The sequence below is a fragment of the Symphalangus syndactylus genome, chromosome 1 (genome assembly GCF_028878055.3).
Source record: "Symphalangus syndactylus isolate Jambi chromosome 1, NHGRI_mSymSyn1-v2.1_pri, whole genome shotgun sequence".
Taxonomy (NCBI): Eukaryota; Metazoa; Chordata; class Mammalia; order Primates; family Hylobatidae; genus Symphalangus; species Symphalangus syndactylus.
The window spans coordinates 83,813,134-83,835,029 of NC_072423.2; the positions used below are offsets into that span (position 1 = coordinate 83,813,134).

The 21,896-nt window shown below is 37.0% G+C and overlaps 1 pseudogene; it reads left to right on the forward strand.

The window, feature by feature from the left end:
• The first annotated feature begins 7,298 nt into the window (after positions 1–7,298).
• Positions 7,299–8,044, forward strand: LOC129488469 (olfactory receptor 4A8-like; annotated as a pseudogene).
• Positions 8,045–21,896: the final 13,852 nt, after the last annotated feature.

Genomic DNA, 21,896 nt, shown 5'->3' on the forward strand with positions numbered 1-21,896 from the left:
CTTCCTATCCTTTTAGATGAAGGACCACAAGATCATTCCAGAGAATAGTAAAGCTTTTTTCATGGTGGTCAGAGATCCCAGCGGTAGAAAGTAGATGAGTCCGGCCAGATAAAAGAACTGGCAAAATGTCACTTGCATCACATTCTATTCATCAATAGTCATCACATAGCACCCCAGATTTGAGGTTTTACAGAAATAGAAGATAATCCTTCATGGGGAATTGGCAAAGCCACTTTACAGAGCAGCATGCAGAATGATTGTCCACATCTCAAAAAGAGCATATTGGAGTTTTATTCATTTTAAGTTGGATCCACAAATCGTCTTGTACTAACAATATCTTCACAATATTGAGTTTTCTAATTCCTGAATACAATATGCCTGTTAGGAATTTTAAATGTTTATTTTTGAAGAGTTTTGTAGTTTTTGTTAGTGTAGGGACCTTCCACATCTATTTCTGTTTGTATTTTTGGATTTCATCACAGGTTTTCAATTGTTAAAAATTCCAATTGTCATTGTTGCTGGTACATATACAAAAATTGAATTTTTTTATTTGACAGTTGAGTCCTATAAACTTGCTAAGTTTCTTATTCTAACCATAGTTATGTCTGTAGATTCTTTAGGGTTTTCTGAAACACTATCATGTTACCTATAAGAAAGTGTAGCTCATTAATTCGAAAGGTATAGGAGTGTTTTAGTTTTTCTTTTTGTCATTTCAGGAAGGTTGTCCTTTCCCTACATTTTGCCTAATGCATCTAAGCTGTCAACTTAATTGAAATAATGTATTTCATAACCATACTTTTCTAACCTTTTAAAGTCTAAAGGCTCTGTGGGATGATTTTTTTGTATATTTTCTGATATTGGTAATTTGAATTTATCTTTGTTTTCTCTTGAACATTCTTTCTAACAGTTTATCAGTTTCATTACAAAAGTATCAATTTGGGGCCATTTTAATTTTCTCTATTTTATGTTTTCCATTTTATTGGTTTTTGATCTGAAATTTATGTCCTTTTGTTTACCCACTTTGGCTTTTATTTACTCTTCTTATTATAGCTTCTTAAGCAGATGACTGCTTTTAAACATTTATTTTAAATGTAAGCCTTTATCACTATACATGATTCTTTAAGTACTGTTTTGGTCACACTTCACACCTTTTGATATGTTTTTGTTATCGCTGAATTCTAAATATTGGTCTATTTCCATTATACCTTTTTCCTGGATCCATAGGTTGACTAAGTATTTATTGGCATGTTTCCTAATATTTGAAGCATATTGTAGATATATTTATGAGTTATTTATTTATTCATAGCAAATTATTTCAAAACTTAGTGATTCAAACAATATGTACTCATTCTCAATTTCTGTAGGTCAGGAAACTAAAGATGGTTTAGCAGCTTCCCATGCTTCAAAGTCACTCACAAAGCTGTAATCAAGGTGATTTTGGGGCTACTAGCTCATATGAAAGCTTGGCTGAGGAAGGATCCACTTGCACACTGGGTGTTGGTATTAGTAGTTATTTGAATTCAGCCAGAAGGAATATAGAGAATTAGGTCCTATTTTTATATTAGTTTTTCATCTTGGAGTCATAATTTAAACCACAGTACCTTTGATTATATCTGATAGTTCTTCAGAATTAAAGATATGTTTGTGCATCTTTTAGCACTTACCAGTAAAACAGCACAGTGCTTTAAGACATATTCTTCAAATTTTAGCAGTCATACATATTACATTTAGGGTAGATGAATTTAATCCATTTATTAGGTACATTGAAAATGACCAACTTTTAATGGAGCCCGTTACATGATAGAGACCTTAGCTCATTCAGATAGGTATTTATGGGACTCTTTATCTAAGGCTCTTATGACATAAAGATCCAATATTTAACTAAATGTATAATGAGAAGAAGCTGTTCACTGGAGCCAATGGTAAGCCAAGTCACAAAAATAACAATGGAAGCCCTTAAGGCCAGGCACGGTGGCTCACGCTCGTAATCCCAGCACTTTGGGAGGTCGAGGCGGGCGGATCATGAGTTCAGGAGATCGAGACAACGGTGAAACCCCGTCTCTACTAAAAAAAAACACAAAAAATTAGCCGGGCATGGTGGTGGGCGCCTGTAGTCCCAGCTACTCGGAGAGGCTGAGGCAGCAGAATGGTGTGAACCCGGGAGGCAGAGCTTGCAGTGAGCCAAGATTGTGCCACTGCACTCAAGCCTGGGTGACAGAGCGAGACTCCGTCTCAAAAAAAAAAAAAAAAAAAAAAATGGAAGCCCTTAAACACTGCTCCCTTGTTGGAAAAATAAAAATTTCTTTATTGTAGAAAGTTATTGAATTGATATTGAATAAAATTTAAAAAATGAGTTAATGGATGTATTAGTCCGTTTTCACACTGCTGATAAAGACATACCTAAGACTGGGTAGAAAAAGAGGTTTAATTGGACTTTCAGTTCCACATGGCTGGGGAGGCCTCAGAGTAATGGTGGGAGGTGAACTGCACTTCTTACACGGTGGTGGCAAGAGAAAAATGAGGAAGTTACAATTCTGGTTGAAATTTGGGTGGGGACACAGCCAAACCATATCAGTGGACTACAGATCATTATGCTTATATCTGACATAAATACAGTTCTTGATAATAAGTGTGTACTCTAACCTAAAACTGCATCACTATGATTACCTATTTTTCCAAGAATCAGAATATCAACTTCAATTCTTAGGATCTCTGCCTCTGAGCCTCAGGGCTTCTTGGGCACAGACTTTCTAACAGGAAAGGTAAGGCCCTCCTTACCAGGAATATTTTTAGAGAAGAGAACCTTGGACTGGTTTTCCTTTCATTCTGGCTGAAATATTACTTGCCTTACCTAAACATTTTGTAACACGAAACTCATGATTTATTATTCAATTTAGTTTAGAATTTTCTTTTTATATTACAGGCTTTTCATATTATTTGGTATTTAGCTACTTTTCCTTAGCAAGAGCCAAGTCTTTCTCCTCTAGGGATTTTCTAAGAAATAAGTTTACAAAGAGGTTACTTCATTTGAATTTGTTCCAAATATTCTATTTAACTTATCTATAATGACCTTACTCTCTCTTGCTAAAAATTGTGATGTGAGACTCACAGACTGTCTACAGACATAAATGGAAGAATTATTTTCCTGATAGAACAACGAAGGAGATTCAAAAAAGTTAAATTTCTGCCCAAGATACAGTATGTCTTCAGTTGGTCTCTCGTCCTTTAGGTGTAATGTTTTCTTGTCTTATCCACCATTGTTTGAAAAAAATGTGTGAAAGGTCTCAATTTCCTGAGATGAGATTGCGGAGATATAGAGACATGCTTTTACTAAGGAAAGAAGTGGTCTTAGGGGTATGCTAGTTGAATGACTGAAAGACTGAAAAGTTTGTCTTCTGTCTGTGGGAAAGCTCTGTCATTGTTTTTTCCATGAAGTTAAATCTCGGCATTATCCTTGTTAGGCACAAAGCTTAATAACTGGACACATGAATGTTATTGTCCAGCTTAATTTCCACTAATTAGGTCAACTTTACCATGTCATGCAGAGATAGTCTCTTTGTTTCTCTATGAAGAAATTTTCCAGCAGTTGAGAATGTTCCATTACATTTGCACAGTAGATCTTGACAGTATGTGAAAACATCCTTATATTGTGGTCATCTGTTTTGGTGCTAAACTTCTCTAAAAAGAAGTGCTATACTTCTCTAAAGACTGAGATAATGAGAAGTCTGTGTGGAACTATGGAAACTGTAGCTCCTAGGAATGAATTTTATATCCATGGATGAGCCACATGTATTCCTGTGTTTTATGAGAACACATAGATGCATGAGGTATCTACAATAATCCTTGCTGAAAGAAGCATTGCTTTTCTGGACCAAGATGTGACTGTAGGAAACCATTCAAAAGAGATATTCATTGAAAATTCCTGTGATATGTTGAAATATAGCTAGTGTCTTAAAAACCAATGGTTTTATTAGATAAATTCTAATTGGAAAAATTAAGCTGGCAAACATGAAAATTTATCAGAATATGCAATGTATATTTGGTTTTAATATACAGTCTAATTAATTGGTTGCCTTTTTCCATTTGCTAAATTAGAAGAGAAACATGTTCCATATTACATGTATAATAAATAAACCAATAGTTATATACTCTTAGTTTATGAGATGTTATATTTTACAGGATATATTGATAAAGGTATACAATTATTTTATACATATTTGGTTAGAGAATTTAAAATTCCAGATCATGTCAAGTGTGTTAGAGTGCAAAGGAACAAATGCCTTTTATGTTTTAGAAGCATAATATGAACTTTTACTTATGAATCAAAAAATTATACCAGTAAACATACTAGTAGATATATATGCCCAGGAAGGTACCTAGTTTACTGTCATTTAAATAGATTTATAAAATTGTGACTGTGAAATATAATATTATAGAATTTTTTGTTATTATGGAATTTTGTCTTTTGAAAATGGCATGGTCTCAGGAAAGTATATTAATTTTTTTCCTAGAAAAATGGCTACTTAGAAGTCTACATTGAAAGCCTAGTAATGCTATCTTTCAACATTTAACATATTATATTTTAAAGTATGTAAAATATAAGGGATAGGTTACATACCCACTTTTTTTTACAAGTACATAATTAAATTGCCAAATAGAATTATCCTGTTGAAATCTAGTTTTGATAATGAAAGGGGGAAAAGGCACTAAACCTTGCAGCAAGTAAGGTGTGAAAAAATAATAGAATTGGCTACAGACTACATTATTCCCTTGTGTTCTTCAGTAGGTGTGTCTCTATCAGTCTATAGCTTCAATATGACAGAACTCTGGAATCAGCTGGAAGTGTTAATGTGAAGGAGACATGTGGAATGTTCAGCAAAGTTGGTGTTTAGAGGAAACTCAAACTCTCTCTGCACACATCCTCCTCCACTCTCAGATGTGTGGAAATGGAATCATCCTATCTACATTTGAGGTGTAGTAATTCTACAGTTTTCCTACCAGTGAATTATCAGAAAGTTTGGGTTTGTATCTCTACTTGTCCCATTGTTCTCTGTAATTTAAGTTTGCTCTTTACCATCAGAACTAGGAAATTTGAGAAATCAATGTGTTTTTTCTTCTGAGTTTTCTTTTTTCTTTTCTTTTCTTTCTTCTTCTTTTTTTTTTGTTTGTTTATTAGGATTTGGTCTGTGTTTGGCTATCCCAAGAAGCCTCCTGGAGTTACCCCGGGACCCACAGGAGGTTGTGCTTCCAGTATTTCCTCACTAAAATATCTTTACGAAGAAGATTTTTAGAAGAATACTTGCCTTAATTATCACATTAACCTTAGTCTTTTTATTACATGTGGATATTAACTTATTTATTATAATTACTTTGTTTTCCGATTTGACTTCTTTTTCTTTCATTTTCTACCATGTAGTTCTCTCTCTCTGATGAGGGGTCCAATTTTTCTACTGTAATTCTGCCTGATCTTGTCAAGATACATTCCATCACAGATAAAATCACTACTCATACATAACTAAATAGATAAATCCTAAGACATACAATTATATTGTGTTCCCCAAAAGCTTTTCCTGAATTATAGGAGTCTTCTTGCTTTTCCTCTGGACTATGTCTATAAATCTTTTCAAATTGACAGATATCCAGATGATGAGTTCTGATCCAATGTTCACAGTGAATCATTCAGGAACATGAGTAATAGCTACCGTTTACTGAGCCTTTACGAGGTGCCAGCCAGTGTTCTAGGTACTTTACTTTGCTGTAATAAAACAAACCTAAGATGTCTTAAATCAAAGTGAGGCATAGAGAGGTTTGGTAAGTGGCCCAAAGTCACATACTAAGTGGTGAAGCTGGGGTCTTAGCTGAGACAGTGTGGCTCCAATGTCCACATTATTCACCACATGCTACGCTTTTTACGAATGCCTTGAATCTTAAATAGGCACATATTGAGTGAGAAATTTGTAGTCATTATTTACTCACTGTAACCATGAAATATCTAGCACTGACTACCATTATTCATGTAACAGGCATGAGCTTGGAAATTGCTAATTATAAATATATAAAAGTGAAAAAAAATCAGCAGAATAGAATAAGGGAGAGGTGTACTACTAGTTTCGTAGGTGGTTGACTAGGAAGGATTCTGTTTATCTAATTTAATCACACTGTTTTCCAGTAAGAAAACTGAGACAGGTTTCTAAATACATTCAGAAAATGACTGAAATCCATGCCACCTTACAGTGAACTTGGAATTTCTCTTTGAGTATGCTTTTTTTGGAATCTGGACATGAAGGTTCTATTTTTTAGTACTCTTGGTATCTAATCTATCAAGTTCACCCAAATAATTTAGAAAAAAATACTCACTACTAATGTGGCAGTTGATGATAATCATCAGTTAGTTCACTGGAGTTCAAAATTAGTTGCTGAAAATCAGGATATTGTTGTAAGTGTGATAAAAAATAATGAAATAGGCAAGGATATGATCTAGAGACTTATAGCTCCTTATAAGGTGAAAAGACAGTCATACTAAGTAATTGCCACAGGGAATAATGTGATAAATAATATTTTACTATTTATACCGGTTAATGTCCTGTCTCTTGACATTTAATGAGATATTCATAAAGACTGAACATCCATTGAGAAATCAAGGACCAAATGTCTAACAGTGGAATTCCACAGTACTGATGGAGATATTTCAGGGGATGTTATTTTTGATGCTACACTGATCATAAACTGAAGATACCACAACAACTACAAACTCAAAGGACTGAATCTATGCCAATTTTCTTATTTAGAGTTTATTACCACCACCATAAAGTAGGTTTCTTGAGACCAAGAATCTGTTGCCTATTCACCATAGCTATCTGTTGTGCCAAGAAATATGTTTTAAATAGGGAGTTATGAAAGTATGAATGGCTGTTGGGCATTTAATTCTTCTTCTGTATAGAATATTCACTAAAACTTCAGAGACAGAAGCTGTTACCTATAGGCTTAACCTATAATCTTTGAGGAGATGAGCAACTCAATAGAGACTTACTAAATGTTTATTGTGCATAAACCACTGTTGAAGACATACAGATGAAAATGTGCTCTGTGACATCATGGATGTATTCATGCTCCTGTTCACTGTTTCATTACAGGTCCTGTCCTTCTGAGCTCTCAACTCTGATACAAGCCTTAGAGAAGGGTAAATGGGACCTAGTAACAATGTTACAGAATTTGTCCTCCTGGCCCTCACTCAGGATCCTGATGTGCAAAAAGGCAAAAAGCATTATTTGTAATGTTTTTATTCACATACATTGACTATGGTGGGCAACCTGCTCATTGTGGTGACCATTTTTGCCCCTCCCTCTTTGGGCTCCCCAATGTACTTCTTCCTCACCTGCCTGTCATTTGTGGATGCTGTATATTCCACTTAATTTTCTCCTAAATTGATGATAGATGTACTCTGTGATAAAAAGTCTGTTTCTTTCCTGGCTTGCATGGGCCAGCTATTTGCAGACCACCTATGTGGTGGTGTTGAGGTCTTTCTTTAGGTGGGGATGGCCTATGATTGCTATGTGGCCATCTGTTAGCCACTGCACTATTTGATCACCGTGAATTGACTGGTTTGCATCCTTCTGTTGGTGGTGGCCGTGACTGAAGGATTTTGCATTCTATGTTTCAAATCGTTATTGTGTACAGTCTCCCTTTCTGTGGTCCCAATGTCATTGACCACATTGTCTGTGACATGTACCCATTACTGGAAGTGGCATACACTGACACCTACTTTATAGGGCTCACTGTGATTGCCAGTGGTGGAGCAATCTGTATGGTCATCTTCTCCCTTCTACTAACCTCCTATGGAGTCATCCTAAACTTCCTTAAAACTTATAGTCAGGAAGGGAGGCATAGAACCCTTTCTACCTGCAGCTCTCACATTACTGTGGTTGTCCTCTTTTTTGTTCCCTGTATTTTCATGTATGTTAGACCTGTTTCAAACTTCCCTATTGGTAAATTCATGACTGTGTTTTATACATTTATCACACCCAAGTTGAATCCATTAATCTAACCACTGAGAAATTTAGAGATGAGAATTGCTATGAAAAAACTCTGGTGTAAAAACTGAACTATAGTTAGAATAAGGGTGTTCTGGCTGCATATGGTGGCTCATGCCTGTAATCCCACCATTTTGGGAGGCTGAGGTTGGTGGATCACGAGATCAGGCATTTGAGACCACCCTAGACAGTATCTCTTCTAAAAAATACAAAAATTAGCTGGGCGTAGTGGCACATGCCTCTAGTCCCAGCTACTCAGGAGGCTGGGGCAGCAGAGTCACTTGAACCCACGAGGTGGAGGTTTCAGTGAGCTGAGATTGTGCCACTGCATTCCAGCCTGGGTGACAGAGTGAGACACCAACTCAAAATAAATAAATAAATAAATATACAAATAAATAAATAATAAGGGTGTTTCTCTTCTTTTAGTAGACATATATGTAGACAACATATTTGCCATGATACTGTTAGACATCTAAAGGCAATTCAGGTATACTAGGTTGAGAAGGCAGGATTTAGAATCTCCCAACTCATAGAGATGTCATCTCATCATGGCATCTGTTTAAATGTTCAAGAACTCAAATTCTATATCTAGACAGAGTGTGGATGGGATCCTTAGGTGCAATTTCTATTGTGCACTTTTTAAATTATGGTTTTTCTGTATTTACAGATCTATTGAGACAGGGAATTTCTTCCACATGCCCAGCACACAATGGAGAAAGAGAGGTCTAGGCAATTAAATAGATGTTCCTGTTCCCAAGGGAAGGCAATGGTGCTTTCTTCAGTGTGATTTACTTGAAGACTTTGTAGAATATATAAGCACCATACTCACAGATATCTTTGAAACTGGAAATGTATAATTGCATTCATACCACTGAGCAGCAGGAGTGGAAACCTATGTGAGAAGTTCCTTTTTTCTGAAAGTTATGGTTATGAATATGATATACTTCCCAGAGCCGCCTCCTAAAATACATTTCTATACATACTATTTCCATTTTATTAAGATATTTTGTTAATCTTTGCCACTAATGACATTAAGTTATGTCTCTTTGAAAGCCCAATAACTTCTCATTAGTTGCCTTTCCAATCGGCTTCCTCTGGCTGATCTATCAGGAATTATTGAATCCCAAATCCCAATAATCATCACAGAGTGGCATGAGTGGATTTCTGCAAGAGTCTCCAGTTTGCATATGTTCATATATATACGCCTCCAAAAATGACTGCATTAGGTTCTTGGGTCTAACGGCATTGCATGAGCAACTTCCCATTAGGAATCTTCTAGAGCCCTTGTCATTTATTTCTTATCACTGTATGTTGGAGATCTAATGGTATAATTGCTAAGGTTTGTGAAATGTCTCTGATGGTCAGGACCCATGCTGTTCCCAGAATCTTGCATGATTAGTCTAAGCTCTGTTTGTTGACTAGACGGATCAATGACATTTGACTACTTATATTTACTGTAGTCCCCGTGCTTTTCCACGTTGCTTCTTCTGAGGAAGAAACTATTACAATATTATCAAAGTAATGAATTAATTTATTTTGATTATATTCACATCTAAGTTTCATTTCACCAAATTATGGCGTTATTCTAAGTATATATCTTTGGGCAAAATGGCAACCATATGTTGCATTTCTTTCCACATAAAAGCAAACTATTCTGGATATTCCTTTAATTCTAAAAGTTGATCTGGAAGCCCAAAGATATAAGATTTGTAATTAAAATTTTGAAAGACTAATGAATCATTCTGAATAAGACAGATTACAATTTTATAACAATTAAAATAATATGGTGCTGTTTGAAATATAAAGATAAATAAATAAAAGTACTTGTAAGTTAAAACCATTCCATAAACACATTTAAAATGCAGCTGTTTCAGTTAGCATGTTTTTGGTTCAAATGATAGAACACTGAATTCAAACTTTTGTGAAATATAAGAATATTGATAGGCTAACATAATTTCATTTTTCAATATTATGAAAATATTCAAGGTGAGTTAATAAAATGGATCAATTATGTTTTTAAAGAAGGCTTTTCTTTGTTTGTTTTGTCCCATGAGCCACAATATTGGATTAAATCTAGCTCTCCTATCACAAGAAGGGTTGTTATCTGTATTGAGTTAGAGAGCGCTCTTCCCACAACTGTGGCAGAGGTAATTGACCTGATTGTGATGTGGAATGGAGATGTTATAACACAATGGCTGCAAGAAATAATACTTTTTTCTTCCAGTTTACTTACTTGAACACATCTTGGCATTTCCTTTTCCAATAGTGATAATAAATGAGAAAGTACAGGAGTCCTTTCCTGAATGGATATAATGAACAGGGATGAGACATTTTGAGGATGAAAGTCTGGACTATCCCATTGAATAAGTAATGAGATCTGCAGAGATGCTAGTGGAAGGTGAAACGGGAAAAAATTGATAAGGAAGAAGTTGGCAAATGGCAGTGGCAACGCTGAGATCAGCTGCAGTTGCAAGAGACATAGTTTGTCATTGAATCTTTCTCTTCTAGTTCCCCTCAAGTAAGAGAATCCTAAAAGAGCTGTTCTGATAATGTCTAAGAATATATAAATTCAAGTGGCATAAGGGCTATATTACGGTCTATACGAAGAGGCTCTGCCTTGCCCTTCATTTAGGAAAGAAGAATTTATTTTTCCAGCTGTTGGGTGTTCTGTTAGTAGACAGCATTCAGATGATAGCCCTTTCAGTGTATTTAGATGTTGCAGAAAGCCACCTCAATAAAGGTCTCATGCCCTTTCTCAGAGTAGTCCCTTTTTGCATCCAGGTTAATATTTAGGTTCAGGTAACCTTAAAGTGCAAGCAGGAAATATGGTCCTTTTCTTGAAGAAAATAATTAATTTTGTTAAAAAATTATGAATCTAGATAATTAAAATGACAATAATCATAGGAACATGTGGAATTGGATCTTGTGTATATTGAAATGGAGAAGGACATTGATTAGGCTGCATGGGGAATGTTTATCACTGTGAAGATAATCTCCTGTAAATATATGTGACACAAGGTTTATGTTGACTAAAATTACTGAACACATACTGTGTGTCAGACATATAGAAGAAAGTATTCCAAGCTTTTAGGGTGGAATGTTCAGGGTGGCACCATGACTCACCCTTTAGGAGGCCATTCCAATGTTCTATCTAGACAATAGCTTCTAGGTGATGGGAAATGTAGTCACAGTGGTGAATTCTATGGTGTTGAGTAATTTGCTTTACTTTATTTACTAGAAAAGATATCCCCTGGTTAGAAATGACAGTGATTGTTGTACCATGGCAATGAATCATCCCCATGAATAATAAATAAGACTAAAGTACTGGGACAATCATATAACCAGAATATATAATATAATGACAAGATGCTGTCTCCACCACATTGAGATTTGCAATAAAGTAAGCTGGAAGAGGGATGTTGGTTGGTTTCCCTAGCTATTTGTGTCATGTTAGAGAGTCAGTAATGGACATTGCTTATGGCATCTTGGACCTTGAGCATTGACAGTAGCTGCAACAGCCATGGTGAAAGGCAGATTATGTTCTTTGAGTCCTTGTAAAATATTCATCACTGCCACAGGGACCACAAAGATGACTGGAATAAAAAAAAGGCCTGACTGACATCTAAAATATAGTTCATGTTGCTAACCACATTTCTGCAAGGCTCCTCTGCAGTAGATTCTCTTTTATAGGCATTTATGTGAGAAACTAACTGTGCATTTGGTGCCCATTCTTGGATATCCATACCACTCCAAATGCTTTGTAATCTCTTTTCCATTTTTAAATTTCAAATTTCCTCAATATCTTATCAAATCTGTTAGCCATGTTCCCGAGTCTTTGTGGACACCTAACTCAGGCTATTTCTCTTTCCACATGAAATGGAAAACCAAATGTAATCCTCAAAATACCGCTCACTGGGATGCTTTTGCTTCACCTCAGTGCTTCAATATCACGTTGCAGGAAGAGTACTGTGCAGCATTTGTCCAGTTTCACCTGCTTTTCCATACCAAGAAAATTGGTAATGTCTTTTGTTGTAGTCTTTCAAACATAGTTTGTTTTCATTCTTTCTAGTGCTACTGAGGTTTTCTTCACAAATATTTTATGTACTTAAAGTGTACAATATAATTTTTGATATATGTATACATTGTGAAGTGATTACCACTATGAAGCTAATGTATCCATTATCTCACATAGTTACCTTTATTTGTGATAAGAACATTTAAGAAGACTTGGAACCAACCCAAATGTCCAACAAAGATAGACTGGATTAAGAAAATGTGGCACATATACACCATGGAATACTATGCAGCCATAAAAAATGATGAGTTCATGTCCTTTGTAGGCACATGGATGAAACTGGAAAACATCATTCTCAGTAAACTGTCGCAAGGACAAAAAACCAAACACCACATGTTCTCACTCATAGGTGGGAATTGAACAATGAGAACTCATGGACACAGGAAGGGGAACATCACACTCCAGGGACTGTTGTGGGGTTGGGGGAGGGGGGAGGGACAGCATTAGGAGATATACCTCATGCTAAATGATGAGTTAATGGGTGCAGCAAACCAACATGGCACATGGATACATATGTAACAAACCTGCACATTGTGCACATGTACCCTACAACCTAAAGTATAATAATAAAATTAAAAAATATATATATATTCTCTTAGCAAATTTCATGTATCCCATATGTATTAGGAATTACAATCAACGTGCTGTACATGAACTCTTCAGAACTTATTCATACTGCATTACTGAAACTTTGTAGCCTTTGACCAACATGTTATTTTCTTCAGCCCCAACCCCTGGCAACCACCATTCTAGTCTCTGCCTTTTACGTGTTTGACTTTTTTTAGATTGCACACTTATGTGAGATTATGTGGCATTTATGTTTCGGTAGAGAAAGGAATTCTTGTGTAGTATTGTTGGAAATGTAAATTACTGTGGCTATTATAGGAAACTCTATGGAGTTTCCTCAAAAAATTATAATGAAAAATAAGATCTTGCAATCTGACTTCTTGTAATATATTTAAAGGAAAGAAAATCAATATTTTGAAAGGTGCTTGCACTTCCACGTATACTGCAGCATTATTCATAGTAATCAAGATATGAACACAAAAGTCTGTCAAAGATGAGTGGGTAAAGTTAATACGTATCTAATGTGGAATGATATATATGTATCTGTATACCTAATATGATATTGTTAATTGTAGTCTTCATGCTGTACCTTAGATTATGAGAATTTATTCATTCTGCATAGCTCAAAATTTGTGTCCTATATAGGTAATACAATATTATGCAATAAATATATCTATAACCCAATATTATTCAACCTTAAAAAATAAGAAAATTCTGCCATTTTTGGCAATGTGTATGGACCTGGAGGACTTGAATAACTTCGTTATTTTATTTCACTTTTAATTGATGAATAATAATAATATGTATGTATAGAGTACCATATGATGTTTTGAGATCACTTGCAGTAACATGGATGAACCTGGAGTGCATTATGCTACGTGAAATGAATTCTTAAATGAATGTTTAGTGCGTTCGTTTTTCAGTTTTTATCATTTTCTAATTAGTACAACTAAGATTTTGGCTGACTTTACAAGCTTTGGTAGGTAGTATTTGCTGAGAAAACAGAATGCTTATACACTGCTGGTGGGAGTGTAAATTCGTTCAATCTTTATGGAAAGCAGTGTGACAATCCCTCAGTGATCTAGAAACAGAATTAACATTTCACCCAGCAATCTCATTATTGATTTTATGCTCAAAGGAACATAAGTTGTCCTATTATAAAAATACATCAGTGCATATGTTAGTCTGTTTTTAAAACTGCTTATAAAGGCATACCCGAGTTTGGCAATTTACAAAAGAAAAAGGTTTAATGGGCTTACTGTTCCAAGAGGCTAGAGAGGCCACACAATCATGGCAGAAGGCAAGGAGGAGCAACTTGTGTCTTACATGGATGGCAGCAGGCAAAGGGAGAGCTATTCAAGCAAACTACCCCTTATAAAACCATCAGATCTCCTGAGACTTATTTGCTATCATGAGAACAGCATGGGAAAGACCTACTCCAGTGATTTGATTACCTCACATCAAGTCCCTCCCACAACATGTGGGAATTCAAGATGTGATTTGGGTAGGGACACAGCCAAACCATATCATTCTGCCTCCTGGCCCCTCCCAAATCTCATGTCCTCACGTTTCAAAACCAATAGTGCATTCCCAACAGTCCCCCAAATTCTTAACTCATTTCAGCATTAACTCAAAAGCCCACAGTCCTAGTCTTGTCTGAGACAAGGCAAGTCCCTTCTGCCTATGAGCCTGCAAAATCAAAAGCAAGTTAGTCACTTTCTAGATACAGTGGGGCTGCAGGCATTGGGTAAATATAGTCATTAGAAATGGGGGAAGTTGGCCAAATAAAGGGGCTACAGGGCCCATGCAAGTCCAAAATCCAGTAAAGCAGTCAAATCTTAAAGCTTCAAAATGACCTCCTTGAACTCCATGTCTCACATCCAAGTCATGCTGATGCAAGAGGTGAACTCCCATGGTCTTGTATGGCTCTGCCCCTGTGGCTTTGCAGGGTATAGCCTTCCTCCTGGCTGGTTGCATAGGCTGGTGTTGTGTCTGTGGCTTTTCCAGGTGCAAGGTGCAAGCTGTCAGTGTATCTACCATTTTAGAGTCTGGAGGATGGAGGCTGTCTTCTCGCAGCTCCACTAGGCAGCACCCCAGTGGTGACTCCCTGTGGGGGCTCTGACCCCACTTTTCCCTTCCACACTACCCTAACAGAGGTTCTCCATGAGTTCCCTGCCCTGCAGCAAACTTCTTCCTGGACATCCAGGCATCTCCATACATTCTCTGCATGTACCGGCAGGCTGAACACCCATGTAAGCTGCCAAGGCTTTGGGGTTGCACCCTATGAAGCCACAGCCCGAACTGTGCCTTTCCCCCTTTTAGTCACGGCTGGAGCAGCTGTGATGCAGTGCACCAAGTCCCTAGACTACACACAGCAGAGGGATGCTGGCCAGGCCCATGAAACCATTTTTCCTTCTAGACCTCAGGGCCAGAGATGGGAGGGGCTGCCACACAGTTCTCTGACATGCCCTGGAGGCATTTTCCACAGTGTCTTGGGGATTAACATTCGCTCCTCATTGTGTATGCAAATATCTGCAGGCTGCTTGAATTTCTCCTCAGAAAATGGGATTTACTTTTCTATCTCATTGTCACATTGCATTTTTTTAAACTTTAACACTCTGCTTCCCTTATAAAACTGAATGCCTTTAACAGCACCCATGTCACATCTTTAATGCTTTGCTGCTTAGAAATTTCTTCAGACAGATACCTGAAATAATCTCTCTCAAGTTCAAAGTTCCACAAATCTCTAGGGCAGGGGCAGAAACCTGCCAGTCTCTTTGCTAAAATTTAACAAGAGTCACCATTGCTCCAGTTCCCAACAAGTTCCTCATCTCCATCTACTACCACCTCAGCCTGGATTTCATTGTCCATATCATTATCCATATTTTACTCAAAGCCATTCAACAAGCCTCTAGAAAAATTCCAGTCATGCCCACATTTTTCTGTCTTCTTCTGAGCCCTCAAAATTGTTCCAACATCTGTCTGTTACCCAATTTGAAAGTCACTTCCTGTCCAGGTGTGGTGGCTCACACCTGTAATCCCAGCACCTTGGGAGGCTAAGGCAGGTGGATCACAAGGTCAAGAGATTGAGGCCATCTTGCCCAATATGGTGAAATCCTGTCTCTACTAAATAATACAAAAGTTAGCCAGGCGTGGTGACAGACATCTGTAGTCCCCGCTACTTGGGAGCCTGAGGCAGGAGAATCGCTTGAACCCAGGAGGCAGAGATTGAAGTGAGCTGAGATCATGCCACTGCCCTCAGCCTGGTGACAGAGTGAGACTCCATCTCAAAAAAAAAAAAAGAAAGTTGCTTCCTTATTTTTGGGTATCTTTTCAGTAGTGCCCCACTCTACTGGTACCAGTTTACTGTATTAGTAAATTTTCACACTGCTGATAAAGACATTGCCAAGAATGGGCAATTGCAAAAGAAAGGTTTAGTGGACTTAACAGTTTCCAGTGGCGGGGAGGCCTCACAATCGTGGTAGAAGGTAAGGGGGGACAAGTCCTGTCTTACATGAATGATAGCAGTAAGAGTTAGCTTGGGCAGGCAAACTCCCCTTACGAAACCATCAGAAATTGTGAGTCATATTCACAATCAAGAAAACAGCATGAGAAAGACCTACCCCATAATTCAATTACCTTCCACTCATCTGTCCCACAACACCTGTGAATTCAAGACAAGATCTGGGTGGAGACACAGCCAAACCATATCACATATGTTAATTACAGCAATATTTACAATAGCAAAGACATAGAATCAAACGAAATGCTCATCAACAGTAGACTGGATTAAAAAATTGGTATATATACATTATGGAATGCTATGCAGTGATAAAAACATAGAGATCATGTCCTTTGCACATGATAGACCCATGTGCAAAACACCATGGATAGACCCGGAGGCCATTATACTAAGCAAACAGCAAAAAATACTGCATGTTCTTACGTATAAGTGGGAGATTAAGACTGGCTGTTCAAGCTAAACAAAGAGAACACATGGATACTAGAAGGGGAACAGCAGACCCTGAGCCCTTCTTAACAGGGGCAGGTGGGAGTAGGGAAAATATCAGAAGAAATACCTATCAAATGCTATGCTTATTACTCAGGAGATGAAATTTTCTATCCACCAAACCCCCATGACATAGAGTTTTCCTATATAACAAGCCTGAACATGTACTCCTGAACCTAAATATATATATATATATGTATATTTGAAGATATATACAGCCATATATCTTGAAGGGGTGGCCTGCCCCTCCACACCTGTGGGTGCTTCTCGTTAGGTGGGACGAAAGACTTGAGAAAAGGAATAAGACACAGAGACAAAGTGTAGAGAAGGAAAAGCGGGGCCCAGGGGACCGGTGCTGTGCTTACAGAGGACCCACACAGGCCCCGGCCTCTGAGTTCCCTTAGTATTTATTCATAATTATCTTTACCATCACCGGTGCTGTGCTTTGAGATGTATATGCGAACATCTCCATAAACCTTTTAGCAGTATTGCTCCAGCAAGCCCCACCTTATTCCTAAAGGTGGTTTTCACAATTATCTTTACCATCACCGGTGCTGTGCTTTGAGATGTTCCATCTCCCAGGGACGGGCAGAAGACAAATGTTTTTCTTTTCTCTAGATTTAAGAGAATGGTGATGACCTTTAACCATAAGCAGCCTTTAGGTACTTGTTTAACAAAGCACATTCTGCACCGCCCAAAATCCTTTTAACCTTAAGTCACCAAAGCACATGTCTCTTGCAAGGACAAGGTTGGGGGTAGGGTCACAGATTAACAGCATCTCAAATACAGAACTAAATGGAGTCTCTTATGTCTACTTCCTTCTATATAGACACAGTAACAGGCTGATCTCTCTTTCTTTTCCCCACATGTGTATGCATATGTATATATGCATATATGCATATGTATATATGTATATGCACATGTATATATGTATACGCATATGTATGTATGTACATATGCATATGTATATATGTATATATGCATATGTACATATGTATATATGTATATATGCATATGTACATATGTATATATGTATATATGCATATGTATATATGTATATACATATGTACTTTAATTTTTAATTCTTTTTGCTTTTTCTGATTTTTTAATACTTTCAATTGGCATGTATTGAAAAACCTTTATATATGTATAAAACCTAGTTTAATCTTCACAACAACTTTATGATGAAGACAAGTTATTTCCATTTTATATATTAAAAAACTGAGCTTTGGTGAGTTTCAATACGCTTCCTTGGGTCTCACAATTAGTGAATTGTAGACATGGGATTAATACTTACACCTTCTCCATCTTTAGTTTGCCAATTAGCCATTACTAAGCTCACCTAAGATATTACTTTGCCTCATAATTGTATTTCTTCCAGCATTTAGCTCAGTGCCAGGCACATAGGAATTGCTCCATAAATATGAATCAATATCCTCTTTTTTTTTTTTTTTTTTTTTGCTTCAGCAAATCCCAAAAGGATGCTCAGGATTATATGGCCTCCCAGTATTGTAATCACTGGCAAGAAAATTTCTGTAGAGTGAATAAATGACACTTTGTATTCTACGGTAATATGGGAAATTCTGAACTTCAGTTAAAATTCAAATGACATTCTCATAAAAATAAGTGTTGTACTTAATTAACCAAAAGAGGAAGGTCAGTAAATCACAATATAGACAAAAGACAAAATGATTCTTAATATAACTAAACCATGACTTAAATCTACTTTGTGAAATAGAGTAAGATTTTCTTTCTTATAATTATATTTGATGAAGAAAGCTGAAGTGTCCTCAAATGTCTTTTATTCAGACTTTATTTTCTCTTTCAGTGAAGCAGGTAGTTAGATGCATATTTGACAGATTTTTTTTATAAGAGGTCAATATTGTCATGACTTTCAAGTATTTCTCTTTCTTTCTTCCTTTCTCCTTCCTTCCTTTTTCCTTCCTTCCTTCCTTCCTTCCTTCCTTCCTTCCTTCCTTCCTTTTCTTTCTTTCTTTCTTTTTCTTTCTTTCTTTCTTTCTTTCTTTCTTTCTTTCTTTCTTTCTTTCTTTCTTCTTTCTTTCTTTCTTTTTCCTTCCTTCCTTCCTTCCTTCCTTCCTTCCTTCCTTCCTTCCTCTTTCTTTCTTTCTTTCTTTCTCTTTCTTTCTTTTCCTTCCTTCCTTCCTTTTCTTTCTTTCTTTCTTTCTTTCTTTCTTTCTTTCTTTCTTTCTCTTTCTTTCTTTCTTCTTTCTTTCTTTTTCCTTCCTTCCTTCCTTCCTTCCTTCCTCTTTCTTTCTTTCTTTCTCTTTCTTTCTTTTCCTTCCTTCCTTCCTTCCTTCCTTCCTTCCTTCCTTCCTTCCTTCCTCTTTCTTTCTTTCTTTCTTTCTTTCTTTCTTTCTTTCTTTCTCTCTCTTTCTTTCTTTCTTTCTGACAGAATTTTGCTCCTGTCACCCAGGCTGGAGTGCAGTGGCACTATCTCAGCTCACTGCAACTTCCGCCTCCTGGGTTCAAGCGATTCTCCTGCCTCAGCCTCCCAAGTAGCTGGGAATGCAGATGCCCACCACCATGTCTGGCTAATTTTTGTATTTTTAGTAGAGATGAGGTTTCACCATGTTGGCGAGGCTGGTCCCAAACTGCAGACCTCAGATGATCCACCAGCCTCGGCTTCCCAAAGTGCTGGGATTACAGGCGTGAGCCATCGCACCCGGCCAAGTGTTTCTTTTTCTATACCAGATAGTGCATGGGATAGAAGCTCCTTAAGAGGGGTGAGAAAACTATGTATAATATATATTATTTGATGAAGACGGCTGAAGTGTCCTCAAATGTCTTTTATTCAGACTTTATTTTCTCTTTCAGTGAAGCAGGTAGTTAAATGGTTATTTGACAGATTTTTTTTTTTTTAACAAGAGGTCCATATTGTCATGACTTTAAAGTATTTCTTTTTCTTTATGTTTTTATATATATATGTTTTGGGGGAAACATACTATACATTTACATTTATAATTAATATATAGCTAAAGCAGTATCTGAAAAAGTACCAAACTGAATTGTACAGACAGCAGGTGCATTAAGCCTGGAGAGGACTGAGCAATCACTAAGAGTTCAGCTCCTTTTGGTGTGTCCACTCCCAGAGTCATTTACTTAAAAAATCCTCCTCACGAAGGAAGCTGTCAGATAGTTGAAGAGGAGAGAGATGATTTGTGGGAAGAAGTTTTCTAAGCATGCCTTGATTTCAGCAATGCATGCAGCCAGCTTTAAGTCTATGAATGAATGATAAGTACATTTAGTTTAAGGAAACTCTTTCTTGTGTATGTGTGTATCATTCTCTTCACAAGGAATCTTTGGAAAAATGATTTCAAAGTTGACATCGAAAAAGGCAGAATAGGCCAGGTGTGGTGGCTAATGCCTGTAATCCCGGCACATTGGGAGGGGAAGGCAGGTAGGTCACTTGATGCCAGGAGTTTAGGACCAGCCTGGCCAACATAGCAAAAACCAGTCTCTACTAAAAAGACAAAAACTAGCCAAGTCTTGTGGCACATGCCTGTAGTCCCAGCTACATGGGGGGTTAAGGCATGAGAATCGCTTGAACCCAGGAAGTCAGTGCACTCCAGCCTGGGCAACTGAGTGAGACTCTGTCTCAAAAAAAAAAATAGAATTAAAAATGCTGCATGTTTGCTGAAATTTTGATTCATTTGTTTGTCTTTGGATACTACTAATTGTTTATATGAACTATGAGAAATTTTGAGTTGAATGTGTGGTCTACACAGAGCAGTGAATAGGACATGTTGGTGTGCAATAGGTTTTATCCCTGCCTGAATTTTACGTTGAGTTCTGCTTTTTTTCTGTTTGCATCTTCTCAATTTATTTTCCTGTGTAAATATGGAAGATGGCTTAATGTGTCTTATGTGTCATGATAAGCCACCTTCAACCATTTTTATTTGTAAAATCATTGAATTATATATGGATATGTGCATACATTTATACTTACGCTTATTTTATACATTAATGACTGTAGATGAAAATGAGAGGCTAGAGAAGAAATGCCTCTTACAACTTTCATTCTCAATCGGAATTTTGAAAACAGGTCCAGAAATGAACTGCCCAGCTTTTCTAAAAGCCACAGAAAGTGTAGTTTCTGCAGGAGAACACAAGAAAATCTAGGCAATCATAGCATGGGAGCAACTGGAGATCGTTGGGAGGTAAAGCAAATGTATCTGAGGGATGGATCGCTGAGATGAACAAATCACATAGTTTAGGGAATGCAATACATAGGTTTAACTTCTAATTTTCAAAGTGCTTTCTCACATCTGTAATGTCACAAAGTCCTGTTAAACTAAGAAAGGCAGGTAAGAAAAAAAGAGTTCTGGAAGTGTCCAGTTTCTTCAATATTGGCAGCAGCTCACTAAATTCAGAATCCAGGTCTCCTGATTCTTGGTACTAAGCTGTTTCTAGGAACACGCTTTGTTAAGAACAACCTTAGAACTTGACCTCCTTGATACACAAAGACAACCCAAACATTATTTAATCTAGTCCTCTTTGTTCATATGAATAACTTGTACTTTGACAATAAATATAGCATTGATATTTGTTTAAATAAAAAATAGATTCTTAAAACCCTAGTGAAAAGAAATTGTCTTTCATCATATAAGTACAGTTCCAAGAAAACCCTTTTTATTTTTTATTTTTCTAACTCAATGTTAAGTCCATGTCTTAGCAAAATAGCCAAGATTAGGTTGTTGTGTTTTCTTTTCCTAGAAATGGAGTCTTGTAAAGCCTTGGCTCTTCTAGTAGAAATTTAACATCTCTTGCCAACCCAGAATACTGGCAATCATAATCTCACCCCTCTTTGATTGTGGTAGGTGGTAGTAGGGGCCCTCTAAGTGATGTTGTGTCCCTCATGACTGGCAACATTCCTCTCCAGCTCCTACCTCTGAGGGAAAGAAGACTCTGAAGTTGTTTCCACAACTTTCTATTTAGTTTCCTATTACTGCTGTAACAAATAACCACAAACTTCCTGGCTTCAAACAACAAAATTCTGTTTTCTACAGTTCGGTAGTTCAGAAGTTTGAAGTCAGTGCCACTGGCCAAAATCAAGATGTCATCAGGGCCATGCTCCATCCAGATGTTCTAATGGAGAATCCACTCCTTTTCTATTTCAGCTCCTTGTGGCCACTGGCATTACTTGGCTTGTGGTTGCATTACTCCAACCTCTTCTCCCATGATCACACTCACTACC